The sequence below is a fragment of the Podarcis vaucheri genome, assembly GCF_965113315.1.
Source record: "Podarcis vaucheri genome assembly, chromosome: 8".
Lineage (NCBI taxonomy): Eukaryota > Metazoa > Chordata > Lepidosauria > Squamata > Lacertidae > Podarcis > Podarcis vaucheri.
The window spans coordinates 69,945,850-69,962,586 of NC_138766.1; the positions used below are offsets into that span (position 1 = coordinate 69,945,850).

Here is a 16,737-nt window from a genome sequence, read left to right on the forward strand (position 1 = left end):
CTCAGTTGAAGTGTCTGGTTTGGAAAGCAGTTCTGAGAGTAATGCTAAGAATAATAGCAACTTTTGTAGAACTTTTGATGGGTGACATTCATCTCTGCAACAGTCCTGTGAGATAGGTTACTGTTACAGTACACTTATTCTGCAGCTGCAGAACTGAAAGTGAGAAATAGCTGCATTATGTGAGCAAAGGTGCCCCGGGAGTCCTTGGCAGAGGGGAGACTTGGATGGAGGTTAATGTCAAATGCCCAAAGTCATCAAGGCACAGCTTCCTGCAGATGCAAATTTCTGCATGACTGGAATGTGCATTTGGATAAATGTTTGCATCACCTGGGACCCACTGCACCTTTTGATACAGGTGAGGATATACTGCCCCAGTGGAGTTCATTAGATGGATGCACAATAAATTGACCAGAGATCGGTCTCTTTCAGCCTTATAGAGCTGCTTTTGGGGGAAGAAATAGACATCACACAAAGGACAGGGGCAGCTTGCAAGTTTGCTGGCCAAGTTACAAATCCAACATTATAAAATCAGCAGAAAGCTCTTTGTTATTGCAAGGTTTCCAAATATCTTCAAATCTAAACTTACAGTAGTGCAAGGTGGTCTTTTAAATAGATTTCTTCTTTATTTTATTTGACTTCCTTAGAGATAATAGCCTCGCCAAAAGGCTAGGGAGCATGTCTCCTGCTGCATAACTTCAAACTTAGTCTGGCAAGGTCCCCGTAAATGGTGCTCCATAATTATGCAATGTTCCCAAGGGCTGTAAGGGGTGAAGAAGAAGAAGAGTTTGGATTTGATATCCCGCTTTATCACTACCCGAAGGAGTCTCAAAGCGGCTAACATTCTCCTTTCCCTTCCTCCCCCACAACTAGCACTCTGTGAGGTGAGTGGGGCTGAGAGACTTCAGAGAAGTGTGACTAGCCCAAGGTCACCCAGCAGCTGCATGTGGAGGAGCGGAGACGCGAACCCAGTTCACCAGATTACGAGTCCACCGCTCTTAACCACTACACCACACTGCACTGGGGGAGATTATCACATCATCACATGGAAGAGGTATCTTTCTTCTCATACAGCCCTTGGAAACACCATCCAGACAAGCAAGAAGTAGAGTTCAAGGCGATCTTCCAGCTAGGGGTAAACACTCAAGGAGCAGGAGAAGCCAGACCAGTTAGGGGAATGGCCTGGGGAAATTTGGGGGGTCTGCAGAAAGTTCTGAAGGGCAGATACAGAAACCTGGACAGCCACATTTCAGCCCTCTCTGCAGACTGAGGTTGCTCAACCCTGACCTACACATTCATGGCAGCCATTTTCATTGGTGGGCAAGTGACTTACTGGTTTGGGCCTGAGTTTAAAGGTAGAGTGAATTTTCCAGAACTTTTTTTTTAAAAAAGAGGTTTCTGCTGTTTCTTAAAGGCAGGTTTTTAACTGGGCTGACAGCTTTTAAGCAGCTTTGCTCAGATGTGTAAGATTTGCCAGCCCTTGAGGACGGGCACAGCTTGTCTCTTAACACCTGGCAGCTGGAATCGCATGCCATTAATAATTACCCCACTTGGATACCTTTCAAACTTGGAGATGCCGTCAGGATTCAATTTACGATGTTGTCACCACATTGTGAAACCACCGAAATCAAATGCTTTTCATGTTTCATATCGCTGCATTTCAGAACTGCATCCAAAGCAAGCTGGAGCAGCGGTAGATTTCACCAGAGCTCTTGACAATGCCTTCAAAGTGAGGGAGCTGCTTAAACATTTACTTTATGGTCTGTATTAGGTGTCAATGGAAGTTTTCTTCATCTTTGCCATTAATCTTTCACAATGCTTCTGAATCTGTTTAAGATTAAATAGTTAGCAAACTTTGGAGAGGGTGCTTCAATTGCACAGTAACATCCCCCACCCCACCCTGGTATTTTATAGCCTTAGCATTGTTTACTGACATCTAGGGGAAGAATATTTTCCACTGACAGGAATAAAGCTCTTGTACCCATTTCTGAAGTTCTCTCAACTGACTTTTCAAAGGTGAATGCAGACGACTGCTTACTGTATGACAACCACTTCAGCAGAGTGCACAAACCATGTGGGAATCCAGTGGTACATAGGCCTTGATCCAGATATAGTCACACTCAATAATGGCTGGGGATACATATTCCTGTCTGCATAGCAATGCATATGAAACTGTTACAATGGTACCTCGGGTTACAGATGCTTCAGGTTACAGACTCCACTAACCCAGAAATAGTGTCTCGGGTTAAGAACTTTGCTTCAGGATGAGAACAGAAATCGTGCGGCGGCTGCGCGGCAGCAGGAGGCCCCACTAGCTAAAGTGGTCCCTCAGGTTAAGAACAGTTTAAGGTTAAGAACGGACCTCCAAAATGAATGGAGTTCTTAACCCGAGGTACCACTGTACTGCAGTCTCCCATCTGTACCACATAGGGCAGGGATGTATACGGGACATCTCGGAATTATACCTATAGTGGTACCTATAGTCCAAGGGCTCGATTCTAAGCCCTGGAGGGCAGCAGCAGGGGCCCTGAAGCTCATACCAGTCAGGGTAGAAGTGCGATGAGCAGGGGTAGGAAAAAACTTACATGTTTGTGCCAGTTCCAGGCTGGTGGTGCAGATAGGCCTGGATTTGGCCACTTGTTGGTAGCTGGGCCAGCTTAAAACCCAGCGGATCTTTGGCCAACTGAGCGCCTTTTCTCCCCCCTGAAGTTGCCCATTTATGCTTCTGCCCACACAAGCTTTCAGAGGGCAGAGCAAAGTTCTCCGCAGCAGTAGAACCTCCTTACTGGCAGAGACATGCATGTCTGGGCAAGAGCCAGAACACTTTTGCCTTATCCAAACCCCTCCAGCATGGCGAGTTGGGAGTTCGGATTACTCTGCCCAGTGGTAACATTTAAGGATGTTTTTAAGGTTCGTGGCCCGATTTATTTTCTCTCATTCTCTCTCTCTGGGGGAAAAGCATACTCCATAATCTTTCTTTTAAAAGACTCATGGGATGAAAGCTAAAATTTAAGATAAAGAAAGCATATTTTGGAATCACTTAACTGTGAGAAATATGCAACCAGTATGTCATCTCAAGATAAGCATCAGTCAGATTTATTGCAAAGTTTTGTTTAAGAACCAAAAACAAAAGCGAAGTGACAATGTTCAATATGCCTTGTTGCATTTTATTTTCATCTTAACTTCTTACTCTTTTTTATTATTTAAGGAGAGGAATGCAAAGCAAACAAGGAGGGAAAGCAGAATGAATGCTAAAAAGGTTTTTTTTAAAAAAAAGAGTGGCATTTTTGACAACTGTGAGTGAATTATTTTCTTGTTCAAGTCAGAAGGTATGATCTGCTCTTGACATTTTCATAAAAATAAAAGATCACATTCAAAGAAAATAAGCAACTGTTCAAATCTTTGGGTGTGTTTCTTTTATAAGTAGTCTTTAATTCTGTTTGGTTCCTTTGAACCAAATCAAAAGTAAAAGAAAAACAGGGCAATTCTAAGGTCTGTTGCAGAAGAACAGTGGAAGGGTCACTCCAGTGATCTCCTAGTATGCCTACAGAAAGCTCTATGGGTGTAGAACTGTGGGGGAAATTCCCACTGCCTATAGCATGGGTAGGCAATCTAAGGCCCGGGGCCCAGATCCAGCCCAATCGCCTTCTAAATCCGGCCCACGGACGGTCCGGTAATCAGCGTGTTTTTACATGAGTAGAATGTGTCCTTTTATTTAAAATGCACCTCTGGATTATTTGTGGGGTATAGGAATTCATTTCCCCCCCCAAAAAATATAGTCCAGCCCCCCACAAGGTCTGAGGGACAGTGGACCGGCCCCCTGCTGAAAAAGTTTGCTGACCCCTGGGCTATAGCATCTGAATTAGGGCATTTCAGAGATTCAAAACCACACGCCCACCAACCCACACTTCCCAGCAGAGTCCTGGGTTAAGTCCCATACCTATGTAGCCTTGAGGTGACATAGTTTTTTACTCCCGTTGTTTAGTTGTTTAGTCGTGTCCGACTCTTCATGACCCCATGGACCAGAGCACGCCAGGCACTCCTGTCTTCCACTGCCTCCCACAGTTGGATCAAAGTCATGCTGGTAGCTTCGAGAACACTATCCAACCATCTCGTCCGCTGTTGTCCCCTTCTCCTTGTGCCCTCCATCTTTCCCAACATCAGGGTCTTTTCCAGGGAGTCTTCTCTTCTCATGAGGTGGCCAAAGTATTGGAGCCTCAGCTTCACGATCTGTCCTTCCAGTAAGCACTCAGGGCTGATTTCCTTAAGAATGGAGAGGTTTGATCTTCTTGCAATCCATGGGACTCTCAAGAGTCTCCTCCAGCACCATAATTCAAAAGCATCAATTCTTCAGCGATCAGCCTTCTTTATGGTCCAGCTCTCACTTCCATACATCACTACTGGGAAAACCATAGCTTTAACTATACGGACCTTTGTTGGCAAGGTGATGTCTCTGCTTTTTCAGAGTCTTACACACACTTATTTGAGGGTTTCCTCTTATATCCTATTCTTATCACAAACATGTCCCTTTAATATCATTTTTAACTGAGCAAAATTCATGTCAGTGAGGTCTCTTTTTGCAGAGTTCTAAATTAACGCTGAAAAGTTTGAAGAGCTATGTAACGATTTTTCCGATAACTAGCAATTCAGTCTTCCAAATCCATCAGTTACCTGCCTTCGCACATGTCAGCTCCCAGCCTTAGATTTGATAAATGGTTTTAATTGTATCCTGTCACTAAGCGGAATCCCATCAGAACCTGGCAACAGGAAATTGTGCGTGTTTGCAGTTAGAGATGAAGCTCATGCTACACCTTTAAAATGAACCTTCACCCTCCGTGATTGTTTTCTCAAATGTGTTTTTAGGAATCGGTCTTTGTCAAGACTGCAGGAAAGTAGGAATCAACATACTTATCTCCCCAAGGTGAGCTTTCACACCTTTCAATTTTAAAACAATGGATTGAATCATAAAGTAGCTTGCTTCCAGGAAAAAACCAACAACCAGATTGCCTCCTTGAAACGGTCACTGGAATCTCGAGCCCCACATGTGCTCCAGAGCACACACAGAACTCTTGCATGACTGAATTTTCCCATTCACTTCCTTGGAAGAGGCAACTGTGCATGCACAGCACTGAAAGAAAAGGATCGCTAGCCCTAACCATCAGACAACAGATTGTTATTTTAATTTAGGAATGGGAACATATGATCTTCCAGATGTTTCTGGATTTCAACTTGCATCAGCACCAGCCAGCGATGTCCAAGGTAGAGGTGTTCACAGTCCAACAACGTCTGGAGAACCACAGATTCCCCATCCCTAAATTAAAACAATGATTTATTCCCTAATGGCGGTACCAGCTATTCCCATTCAATGTTTTACACCAGGCACCCCCAAACTCTGCCCTCCAGATGTTTTGGGACTACAACTCCCATCATCCCTAGCTAACAGGACCAGTAGTCAGGGATGATGGGAATTGTAGTCCCCAAACATCTGGAGGGCTGAGTTTGGGGGTGCCTGTTTTAAATGCACAGTTCTTTGTTTTATGAACTCCACTCAGGGCAGGCGAGTCTTACCCTTATGCCTGCTCTTACACACTCCAAGAGCAAACATTTCTGCAAATAAGTTAGAATGCGAACTGAAGTTCATGGTGGGCAGAGACATATTGTGACGCTAATTCCAAACTTTGGGCCGCTGTTGTTGAAAGCTTGTTTTGCAGCATTGGGGGGTCCTGTATTGCTTCCAGAGCCACGGCCCTCCTTTTTCAGTGCAAGCACTGCTGGCAGCGTCTGCCTCGATTCCATGGGAAAGTATTTGGCCAATCACATGCTGACATGTTTATCTTTCTAGCTGTCAGGATGAGTAAGTATGCAGGCTGAATACTATCATTCAGCTTGAATGGAGAAATAGCTACCACTTGTGAAATCTGACAGAATAAATATACTTTCAAACAAGATCTGTCAGATTCCTATTAATCTTTTGGCTTAGATCCCATTGCAATTGATCTTAAATAGGGTCATACTGACGAGCAACTAACACTGTGGTGTTTTCCTTTCTTTCACTTGAGTCTAGGCAGCCGTACGAGACAGTGGCTGCCCGTCGATCGGTGCAGGCATTCCTCCGCTTTCTTCGCACTTGCCTGCGCATTTGTGTGTCTTTCAACATCTAATTACAAGGATGAACCCCAAAGACAGCTTATTGTTGGGGCTTCAGCGCTAATCCAATGAAAAAGCGGCGCAACCTCTTCAAGGCAATGACAGCATCTGCCCTTCCCCAGCTACCTTTCAAAGCAGTCAGTTCGTGAGCAGCCTCGAAGCCAAGTGAGAAAAATAGCAAACACATTCAGCCTCATTCCTCCGGGTACAAACTGTGCTCAAAAGAACTCGGAGTTTCAGAGCTGCCCAGAATGTCAGCACATCACTTCCTGCTTGATCTAAGCCGGACTGACCCTAGGCAGAGTTTGATAGCATACTGATCCGTTGTTTTCCCATGATCAAGAGCGGAGCTCGTCTCGCCCACTCGGACCACATAGACATTTCCATCTGCACCGATGTCAAAGGATCCCATCCACATCAGAAAGCATCCAGGTCTGGCTCACTTCCTTTCTGGTATTTACATAGTACGGTGGAGGGGGGAGAGAGAGACTGAATTGAAGCCCTTGCAGTCCTTTGGGCTCCCCCCTCCCTTGAGTTTGCTTAAGTGTTGGCATCTTGTTTATGCAGCAGAGGCTTGCGAAACTCCCGAGATGGAGAGATAGAGAGAAGGGTGTGGTTTTTTTGCCAAAGTTTGGTTTTTATGGATTTTATGTGTACAGGTCTAAGCCAGGCCCTTGGTGACCACCTAGGCATTGCCAAAACAGAAGAAGAGGGCACATATTTGCATTAAAATTGCAATGTGCTAATATATCTATATGAATATGGAGATGTGCCAATATAGAAATCATGACTGTGAAATGAAAATGCCACACATCTTTCTACAGTGTGGATGACTGTGACCAGGTGACCTGTGTCAATCTTGCTGCCCAGGTGTTTTTGAGACAACTTCAAGGCTCTTGCTGCGCTCTCTCTTCTTTGCCTTTAAACTGGGCTTGGACCAGTCAACCCTGTAAAAGCAGAGGATGCTCTCAAATAGAGCACTGGTAGCCCTTCAAACAGAAGATTTCCCCCTGTAAAATAGGACAGGGGACCACCTTATTTAAATGCCAGGCTTCACTTCCAGGCAGACTGGTTACCTTCAGCCAGTACAATGGGGATACGAATTAGAGAGCTCACCAGTGGTAAAGAATCAAAACATCAGAAATCTGAGACTATTGTAGATCCCTGAAGAAATGAGCGAGCTTACTACTATGTTTGTCTAGGGAAGGCTAAGTGGAGAGAACAAAACCAGTCACATACTAGGGGACATCATTTCAGTTTTAGGTAAAGAGGGACAAAGAGATTTTAGGGGTTTCACTGCAAAGTCTGAAAGCCAACTCTTTGCTATATTCAAGAGTGAATTGCTTAGACCCTAGTTAAGAGCATTCATTTTAGTTATTTCATTGTTTATATCACATATACATCCCCGCCGCCCCAGCTTTTATGAAAGAGGTCCATGCCTTTAGCACACAGGTTTGGCAAATGTTCCTCTCAAAAATAACAAAAAGGAGGCTTCCCACAGGCATCTGGGAAAATGTTGGACTAAATAGGCTTTTGGTCTGATCATGCAGGGTTCTTATGTGGCAAAATCTCAAAATGGTGCTCAAATATTGAAACATCATTGTAGAGTGTAATATATATGTTGCAAGGTTGTTGCTGCTTTTAAGCATTTTTTGTGTTTGTCAAGAGCTGTGCTCAAATCTTTCTGAATACACTTTTTGAGATAGGAGGAATCTGAGGTTTTTCTTCTCCTTGCCCCAGAAAAGAAGGCAACCTCACAGAATCTCCACTGTTTTTTGTAGTGTCCATCATTTCCACACACACACACCATGCACTGGAATGATGGTAGGTCCAGGGCATTGTGGAGGACACAGCTGCTGCTGCTGCTGCTGCTTTTTTTTACTGGCAGCAGAAAAAACAGAAAAAACATAGGAGCATAGAAACAGTGAAAAACAAAGCTGACAGCATGGTTCAGGGGAGAACATGGGCAACCATTTGTGGAGGTGTGCTATGAATCTTTCCCAAGTATTATGTCCACATAGTTCAACCACAAGATGTTAGGCAAAGCCTTTCAACTTCCTTTCCCTTTCAATATGTCAATGTTGTGTGGCAAACATATCCTTACATTAGCTTATATTCTGGAATTGCACTATGTTATGCTGTAAACACCATGCAAGAGTGTCATTTTCTACAAGTGCTTCCAAATGGGGACTTAATATTGTTAAACAGGTCACTGAGATATCACAAATGGGCCAGTGGTAGGAAATTTCAATTCATCAGATTTCCCCTGGAAAGTAAGTTACTCGTTTATTTTATTTCACATCCTGTGCCTTTGATGCCAGAAAAGGCAGCTAGGACAACTGAAGATATGCCTCTGTCAATTGCTTCTGAACGTTCAAAACAGTCCAAGTGGAACTGCTGCCGCTGGTTCCTTCTGGGCCAGTTTGGCATTGTCTGAAAGTATTCAATCACCTACTGAACAAATAATCTTTCCCGCATTAAGACAGAGTGTGGGGAAATAGAGACATCCTTTCTTTAGCAGGGTGTACAGTGATGCATCCTACTTCCTCCTCTTTGCAGTCTCCCAGTAGTTTGTTCAGGTAATGATTTGTAAGGCTCATCACAACCTGTAATTCTCCATCACTCCAGCCACTTTTCATCTTGTACGACATCAATACCAGGTACATTGTGTGTGGCACTTAATGGACTGTTGATGGGAAATAGGTGGCCTGAATTACGTTAGTCATCCTAGGGCTTGTCAATCAGAAGGGAACTTGAATGAAAGAACATGGTGTGCTAGAGTCAGGACAGCAGAATAGAGACGACTGACGTCTGCACCCACATCTCGGGCCATCTGCAGGGAAATGCAGAGCTCGAAGCCTTTCATGAAGAACTTCAGAACCAAGATGTTTTTCTCAAGTAAGTTGAATGTTCCATTTCTTTGAAGGAAAATCAAAACGTTAAACTCCCATTTGGTTGCAATAGGTAGAAGTGCAAATGTTTAAGAGACAGACTTTACACAAGTTGATGTAGAAGTAAGTAGCACCGAGTTCAATGAGGCTGTTTGTTGAGGAGCAGCTACATAGGAAGGGCTGTAGCATTCTGCTTTGTGCTCAGAAAGTCCCGGTCATCTCCAAGTAGGACTGGGAATGTCAGGAATCCTGGAGAGCCACTGCTACTCAGTATATATGATAAAGAGGCACACAAACCATTGGTGTGACTCAGTATGAGATAACTTCCTATGTACATGGGCAGTTTCCAGCTAGCATGATGGAAGATGTCTGGTGGAAAAAACATTGTCTCACCAGCATACCTCCATCTTTGCTGCCAGACTGGCACCTACATCACATCCTGAAGCCCCTCAATTGGATTTACAGTAATATAGGACCGCACCCAAAATGTAAGACCAGAAAATTTCAGAAAACAAAGACAAGGCATTTCTCTCTTTAAACTGGCTACCATACTACGGGTTCACTGCAAAAAGCTCTATAACATATTCGAATTATGCAAGTGTGCAGAAATCAAGACTGCTGATTTTTCTTTTACCTTGCAGGAAAAATTATGACTCCTAATGGAGTAATTTGGGGTTGGTACATGACACTTGCTTAGTAAGCTGCATTTGGCCTTAGAAGTGAAGGTAAACCAATCAGAAGATCCTATTCCATCGGCAGCTATGAAATTACATCTCCACATTGTCAACAAAAATCTCCCAGCAAACCAAAAAGGGAAAAAAGAAGAAGCTGTTTGTGGTTTTCCCTGTTCCAAGTTACATAGACACCATACTTTTTCAGCATAGTTGCAAGTTTTATAGTTTTCTTTATATATAACAAACACAGTTTGTGGCAGCTTGTATGTGATAGTCAGAGAAACCTCCCATTTTATTTTTAGAAAAGACAAGCGCATTACGTGAGAAAACGTTGTCCTTCTAGAGAAATTATGCATAGGAAAAATTCTAAAATACTCTGATGAATTGTAACCCCTTTCTTAGAAGTAGCATTGACGCCACCTTTTTCATACCTTAAGGCACGTGGCTTTTGAACTTTTCAAACTGACATGCTGTGCCAGAACATCAGAGTTGAGCAGCTCCGTGTTCTGAGGGGTCCACAGGCAAGATATATTCAGTGGCGCCCCTCCCTGAGTGGGTCCACCTTCTCCTCGCCCACTAACACGGCTATCCATTCTAAGTGGCAATCCTTCAGGTGCCCATAGAGCCAGCGGCAAAAGTGAACAAAGCAATGGATATAACGCTTAACTGTAGGTTATATTCAAGCTACACAAAGGGCAGTGGTTTTGACCTACACCTACCCACCCACCCACACGTCTCCACCCTGGCAACAGAGAGGCGTTAGCACAGTTCAAGGACGCTGTCCTGAAGCCCTGGCCTACCTGGCAGCAAGTCAGTACTCCAAGTCCAAAGTTCTAAGTCTGATGATCAAGCCACACAAGCAAAGTCCAAAGGTCAGGAAACGAGGCCAAGTCCAAAGTCCAGCAGTCAGGATACAGTCCAGAGTCAAACCCGAAGCACAGTCCTGTGGAGGTCCAGGAGCATCCGGGCTGAGGTCCACCAACATGGGCAGTTGAGCAGACACAGCACCTCAGCTCTGCTTCCCTTTTGCACTTTGCTTGCTGATTGTAGCATCTGGGCTTGATGAGGCAGGTGGAGCCCACTCCAGCTGAGGAATTGCACACCTCCTTCCACAGCTAGTGAGCCCCACCTGGCCAGCTAGGGAGTTGGGCTGTGGAGCTTTGCCTGCCTCAGCCTCCTAGAGCGCAGCTCCCGCTGCTCCCTACAGCTCAGAGCCCACTGTGTGCATGGAGACAGTGGCCTCTCTGATTCCCCTTGTGTGTACTTCCTTCCCCACCCCCTGCTTGCCCTGGTGTGTCCCAGTCCCCAGCTACACCACTCACCAGGATACTTTCTCTCCTCCTACGCCTCCCCATCATCCTGGCAGTTCATGGCAGACACATTCCCAGCCAGGCAGGAAGTGCTTGAGGGGAGCAGGGTGGTGGAGAACAGGGTGTGCCCCTGGGGAATAGTCCTGAGGCCAAAATAGAGGCCTGGTGAGCTGCATTCAGCCCCTTGGCTCTGATGATCCCAACCTCTGGCTTATCTAAACATGGCTTCCCACAAACCCGATTCAATCAGCACCATATTGCTGAATCAAGAGCATGGGAACTGGGCATGAGGGAAACCATTCCTGTGGATTGCACAGCCCATGCCAGCCACACCGCAGTCTCCAAATCAGGAATTAGTGTCTGCTGATAACTGAGACTATGTGAGAGGAATGCAAGATTTTTAATGTCCTCAAGCCCTACGATGAGCGCAAATTTAAAATTAATAAGCATTTATCAGCCATTAAGCTTTCAGAAAACAAGCTCTTCCTTTGACTTCCTCACAGTGGGATTTTTCTTACAAAACAACTGCAAAACATCACACTCCGTAAAAGCTTTCACAATTCCTCTGCTGATTACACAGAGTTCAAAATCCCTCCCAGTGTCAAAACTAAAATGTTACACCTACTGTCCTCAATAATTTTTTTTTAAAAAAAGATCTTGTTTTTAAAGCTTCACTTGCGTTGCCAGATATACTCATTCCAGATAACAAGAAACAAACGGGCATTTTTAAGAGGGCCGAAAAGGCAAGGCACCTTCTCACCCAAGGTAATCTGAAAAGGCAAGCCACATTTTAAATGGAAGAGCAGCTGATGATTTGAATAAACCTTCTCTAACAATTTCAAAAAGTGTTTTCTACTATACCTATAATTGTCAATCCTTAGGCCCAGAATTATTAAACTGCAGTTAAAATGTGCAGACAAAAGCTTTCAATTTGTTTTTCTAGTAATTACATAAGCCACCGAAAATGTCACATTCCCCCACCCTGGCTTTTTCAAACATTTTATTGTAGAAAGAAGCAAACTTAAAACAAAACACCAGTTTCAGATGAGAAAGAAATGAAAGCCAAGTCCTAGGGAAGAGGAAGAGGGATTTTGGTTAAGTTGGTTTGTCTGTTTTTCTTTCCATGATGTCAGGCCCTGGAGGCAAAAAAACCTCTCAGACAATACATTTAAGAGAAGAAAAGGTGGGGATGGCTTGAAAAGAGCCATTTGTTTCAGACTGAGCAAGGACCAAATAAAGGCAAAATCACTACAGGTCAGATCTGCAAAGCCCTCTGGAATAAAAATTTTAAAAAAGAGTGACAGAAAAGACACATTTATTTCTTGTAGACATTTCTCCATTAAATTTAACCAACTTCATGCTATGTCCATTAACCGGAAGATAGTAAAACCAAATAAAACTTATTCCCAACAGAAAGGGAAACATCTCCTGGCCCCTTGATGGAACTTGGTGCTAGCTGCTGCTTACTGGAACAATCTCGCTATCCCCCAAAGGCAGAACACATCCCTGAAAATATTTGACATGACACCTGAGCTGAAAAACAAGAAATAATGGTCACTCCTAAGAAAAAACATATAACAATTCCACTCTCTAAAGAACCACCAGACTATTGTGAACCAGGGAAGAAATGTCCCAAGTCAGAAAGAACTGAAGCTTTAGCTCAAGATTCCAGGCGAAAGCTATCTGATAATGCACAGTTTCAGGAAGGGTCTCTTCAGTATTCATAATATAAGGGAAAGAAAGAACTATCATCTTACCCTAAGGACGTATTATTTGCATCACAGACTTAGCCTAGTTTAATAGTGATTCTCTTTACACAAATCCCAGCACTATCATGGAGAGGCTTCGAGGACACATCAACCAGCAGGCTAAACAAAAACTTTGCTTCTCTCCAACAATGGACCAAAGTAGGCATAGAGGGTGTGGGGGAAGGAGTTATTGGTTTGGGGTTTTGTTTTGTTTTTGGTTCCTGTTTTTATCATCTATTTTGTGTTTTACATAGTATTTTTAGGTTGCTAACTGCCCTCAGATCTGTGGATAAAGGATGGTACAGTGGTGCCCCGCAAGACGAATGCCTCGCAAGACGGAAAACTCACTAGACGAAAGAGTTTTCTGTTTTGGAGGTGCTTCGCAAAACGAATTTCCTATGGGCTTGCTTTGCAAGACGACAATGTCTTGCGAGTTCCTGCTGGTTTTTTTTCCTTCACCCCCCCTTTTCTAAGCCGCTAAGCTGCTTATCATCTGATCCGATCAGCAGATAAGCCGCTAAAAGCCGCTAAAAGCCGCTAATCCACTAATCCTTCAATGGGCTTGCTTCGCAAGACGAAAAAACCGCTAGACAAAGAGAATCACAGAACGGATTTTTTTCGTCTTGCGAGGCACCACTGTATACAAATTTAATAAATAAAGAATAATACCCAAATATAAATCCAGTGCCACCTAGTGACTAAACTGTATAACAGCATTATCCAGACAGGACTATAGTTCTGAGTGTGGTCCTGGAGATCTCTTACAGACTGTTCAGCACCCTAAATAAACTATAGTTTCTGGAATGGTTGTGAGAAGGCCATGAAAGTTAAAGGGCTATAAAATGGATATAAGCCTGTAGACTAGATTTCTCAATCAATCCTTTATTAGGCATAGCAACCACACATTATAAAACAAACACCGTATACAGATTGTGGAAAATACAAATCCGGCATAACAATTTGCATAAATAATACAGTCTAACACTAGATATGCCCTTTGTTATATTTCATGAGAAGAATTTCCCCCCTTCAGAATATCCAAAATATCCCCTCGCAGAGCAACAATTTCCAGAATTCTCTGGGAAGAGAGGTCAACCATTAAACCACTCTGAGAATGGTAGCTTCAGGAAAGGAATAGGGGTCTCTTAACAACTCTTCTCACCCTTAATGAACTATAGTCCTGAGGAGTTATGGGAGAAGCCATGGCTGTTGAAAGTGGTATGATACTGCTTCAAATGTACAGTGCTAATGGGGCCCAGAAGTTGCTGGACTACAACTGCCATAAGCCCCAGGCAGCAAGGGTAATGGTGAGGGATGATGGGAATTGTAGTCCAACAAACATATTGAGGGCTATAGGGCTCTCTTAGGCCCCACAAGAAAAACAGATGACTATGGCTTGGAATCAGCAGGGGTCTCCAGATGTAATCTCACCTCACTTTTAAGTGAAGGGACCATAGCTCTGTCACAGCACATGCTTTGGATTCAGAAGGTCAAAGGTTCAATACCTGGCAATGAGGCATCAGGCATAAGCCTGCATTTTATTAATGTTTGATCAGGGCTTGTATATTAAAGAGAGCTTAAAGATTTTCAAAAGTTTCATGCCAGGCAAAAGACCAGCTGCTTAGAGAACCTTGGCAATGTTTTCCTCCTAGACAAGGGGCCCCTTGATTTATAGCAGAAAACAATTCTCAAAGTCGTAAAAGCTGAAATTACAGGCTGAGAACGGACACTGACCCTACATGTTACAGGAGATAAAAAAGGCAGAGATAAACATAATTAATAGTTGGTAAATAGTAAAATAATCTCAATGTGCCTCCCAGTAAAATGAGCCAGATCTTCTTTCTAAGGTTAAAAGGCCAAGACCAAATGGAGAAGCATCTAGCTGGCAGAAAGAAAGAAAGCATTTTTTGGGAAGTCTTTTTAAAGCTGTCTCTTTCTTAAACTGAGAGAGTTAAAAGGCAATAAATGTTGGGAAGAGCTAATGGGAAAAGCAGCTGGCTGAAGGGGGGGTGTAAACTGGAGAGGCTTCTTTTGAAGCTGTTTTTTACTGAGTTCCTTTTTACTTTACAAAGGCCTCATTCCTTTTAAAAGGCTACCTATGTTATGTATTAAATATGCTGGCTTAAATGTAATTATGCAAAGGATTTAAGAAATGCTAGATTCTTATTTCATATAGTTGTAAGAGTTGTATTTATCCTGAAATTAAGTCAGCCACCAGCCTAGCCCCCCTGCCAGACAGGAGACGCCATCCAAGCAGTCCTGATATATTAGTTGTCAGACATTTGTTTAGAAACCTTCAAATGAAGGAGATCTTTCAATGTTGATGTGAAACTCAAGATCCTTGACATATGTTTAAGATAAAAATTTAAGATTAACCATTTGTTTTAGAAGGCAATAGGGCAAGGAGGGCAAGAGGTGAGCTGGTAATTAAGATTCCTTGTTGAGACACATGTAAGATATATTACTACTTATTTGTCATTTATAGATGTAACAATATATAGCTCTTTGTGTTCCATATAAGGACAGGAGGATATGGGTGTATCTTTTAGGATTGGTTATAGCAATCAGCCAATAGGAAATTCAACCAGGCTGATTGGACAGAGGCAGCCAAAGGAGGAGCAAGGGGCCTGGGCTGAGGGAATATAAGTGCTGGCCATAATGGCAGGAGCCCAGGCCAGAGCTTGGTAACCATATACCACTGTGCCTCTCATTTATTTGTCTGACAAATAAATTATTATTTTAATTTCTCTATTGCTGCGTTGAATATTTCATTCCAGCTAAGCGTTAACCACAAGCAGGGTGCTACATTTTATGGTGCGCCTGTGACTCGGATAAGTGGTCTGCTGGAACGCAGCCCCTTCGCCCTACTGGGCAGGGTACAAGAGAGAGGATCTCTAAACTGCTTACCCAGCGCACACTGGAAAGTTTTTTTCCAGGGGGAACGCAGAAGTCTCATCTGTCTGATACCCTGCTCACTGGCGGCGACGGACTGGGGGGAAACGGAACCAACCAAGGGTAAGTGCACAAAGGGATTTTTGGCCCTCCAGTTAATTGGGAGGAAGAGAAGTCTTGATCAAACTTCTGCGTCTCAGTAAAGGGGAACTGAGTACGCTAGGTGGTTGGGTACATCAGATGGTGATCTGGTGTAGGGAAAAGGGAAGAATGGGAGGTAGAGTGAGGTGAAGTATCTAGCGCATTGTATGTGTGAGAAAGTACAGAGCAATCTGTAGCTGACCTGAGTGTGGAGTGGGCAGTACTTCGGTTCCCAGTAAGGTGACTTCACTGGGCAAGGAAACCCACGAAGTGTGTGTGTGAGTGACTGAGTGGATACTTCACAGGGCCATACAATGGGAGTTGGGGGTTCAAAGGGGGAAAATACACCTCTTGAATGCATGTTAAGTAATTTTAAGAAAGCCTTCTCAGGGGCATATGGAGTCAAAATGACGCCAGAGCGCCTGAGAACGTTATGTGAATTAGAGTGGCCGAAGCAAAATACTGAATGGCCATCTCAAGGAACCTTTGATATAAATTTAGTAAGCAAACTTTGGTCTAACATCGCCAAAGAAACTGGAGGGTGCCCAGAACAATTTTCATATATAGATTCTTGGCTGAGCACATTAAATAAAAATCCTCCATGGATAAGGGAATGCAAAGTCCAACGATGCAAATTATTGGCTGTAAAAGCCGAAGCTAGGAAAGGAATCTTGCCAAATAAACTCAAACCCATTTTTGAGGGACCAGAGGAAGAGCTGCTTCCACCTCCACCCTATGCTCCACATCGAAGGGAGCCTAATCCAAACACTCCACCAGTCGTAACCCCAAGGCAAGAAAGTGGAATGAATAATGGGGCTGGAGTCACAGAACTTGATTCCTTGATAGATTATGATAAATATCTTCAGGAGGCATTGGAGGCCTATAATAAAGCCCAAGCAGAAGTGGTTATTCCACCTGTGAGTCCCAGTAGAACTCC

General features: G+C 43.6%; 1 long non-coding RNA gene across 1 annotated transcript in view; it reads left to right on the plus strand.

Moving 5' to 3' along the window:
- Positions 1-6,066: 6,066 nt before the first annotated feature.
- The window catches only part of LOC309539662, a 35,703-nt gene continuing 25,032 nt past the window's right edge, over positions 6,067-16,737 (plus strand). The window contains exon 1 of the long non-coding RNA XR_014222927.1: positions 6,067-6,576. This is a non-coding gene — a long non-coding RNA (uncharacterized lncRNA). The remainder of the gene's footprint in view (positions 6,577-16,737) is intronic.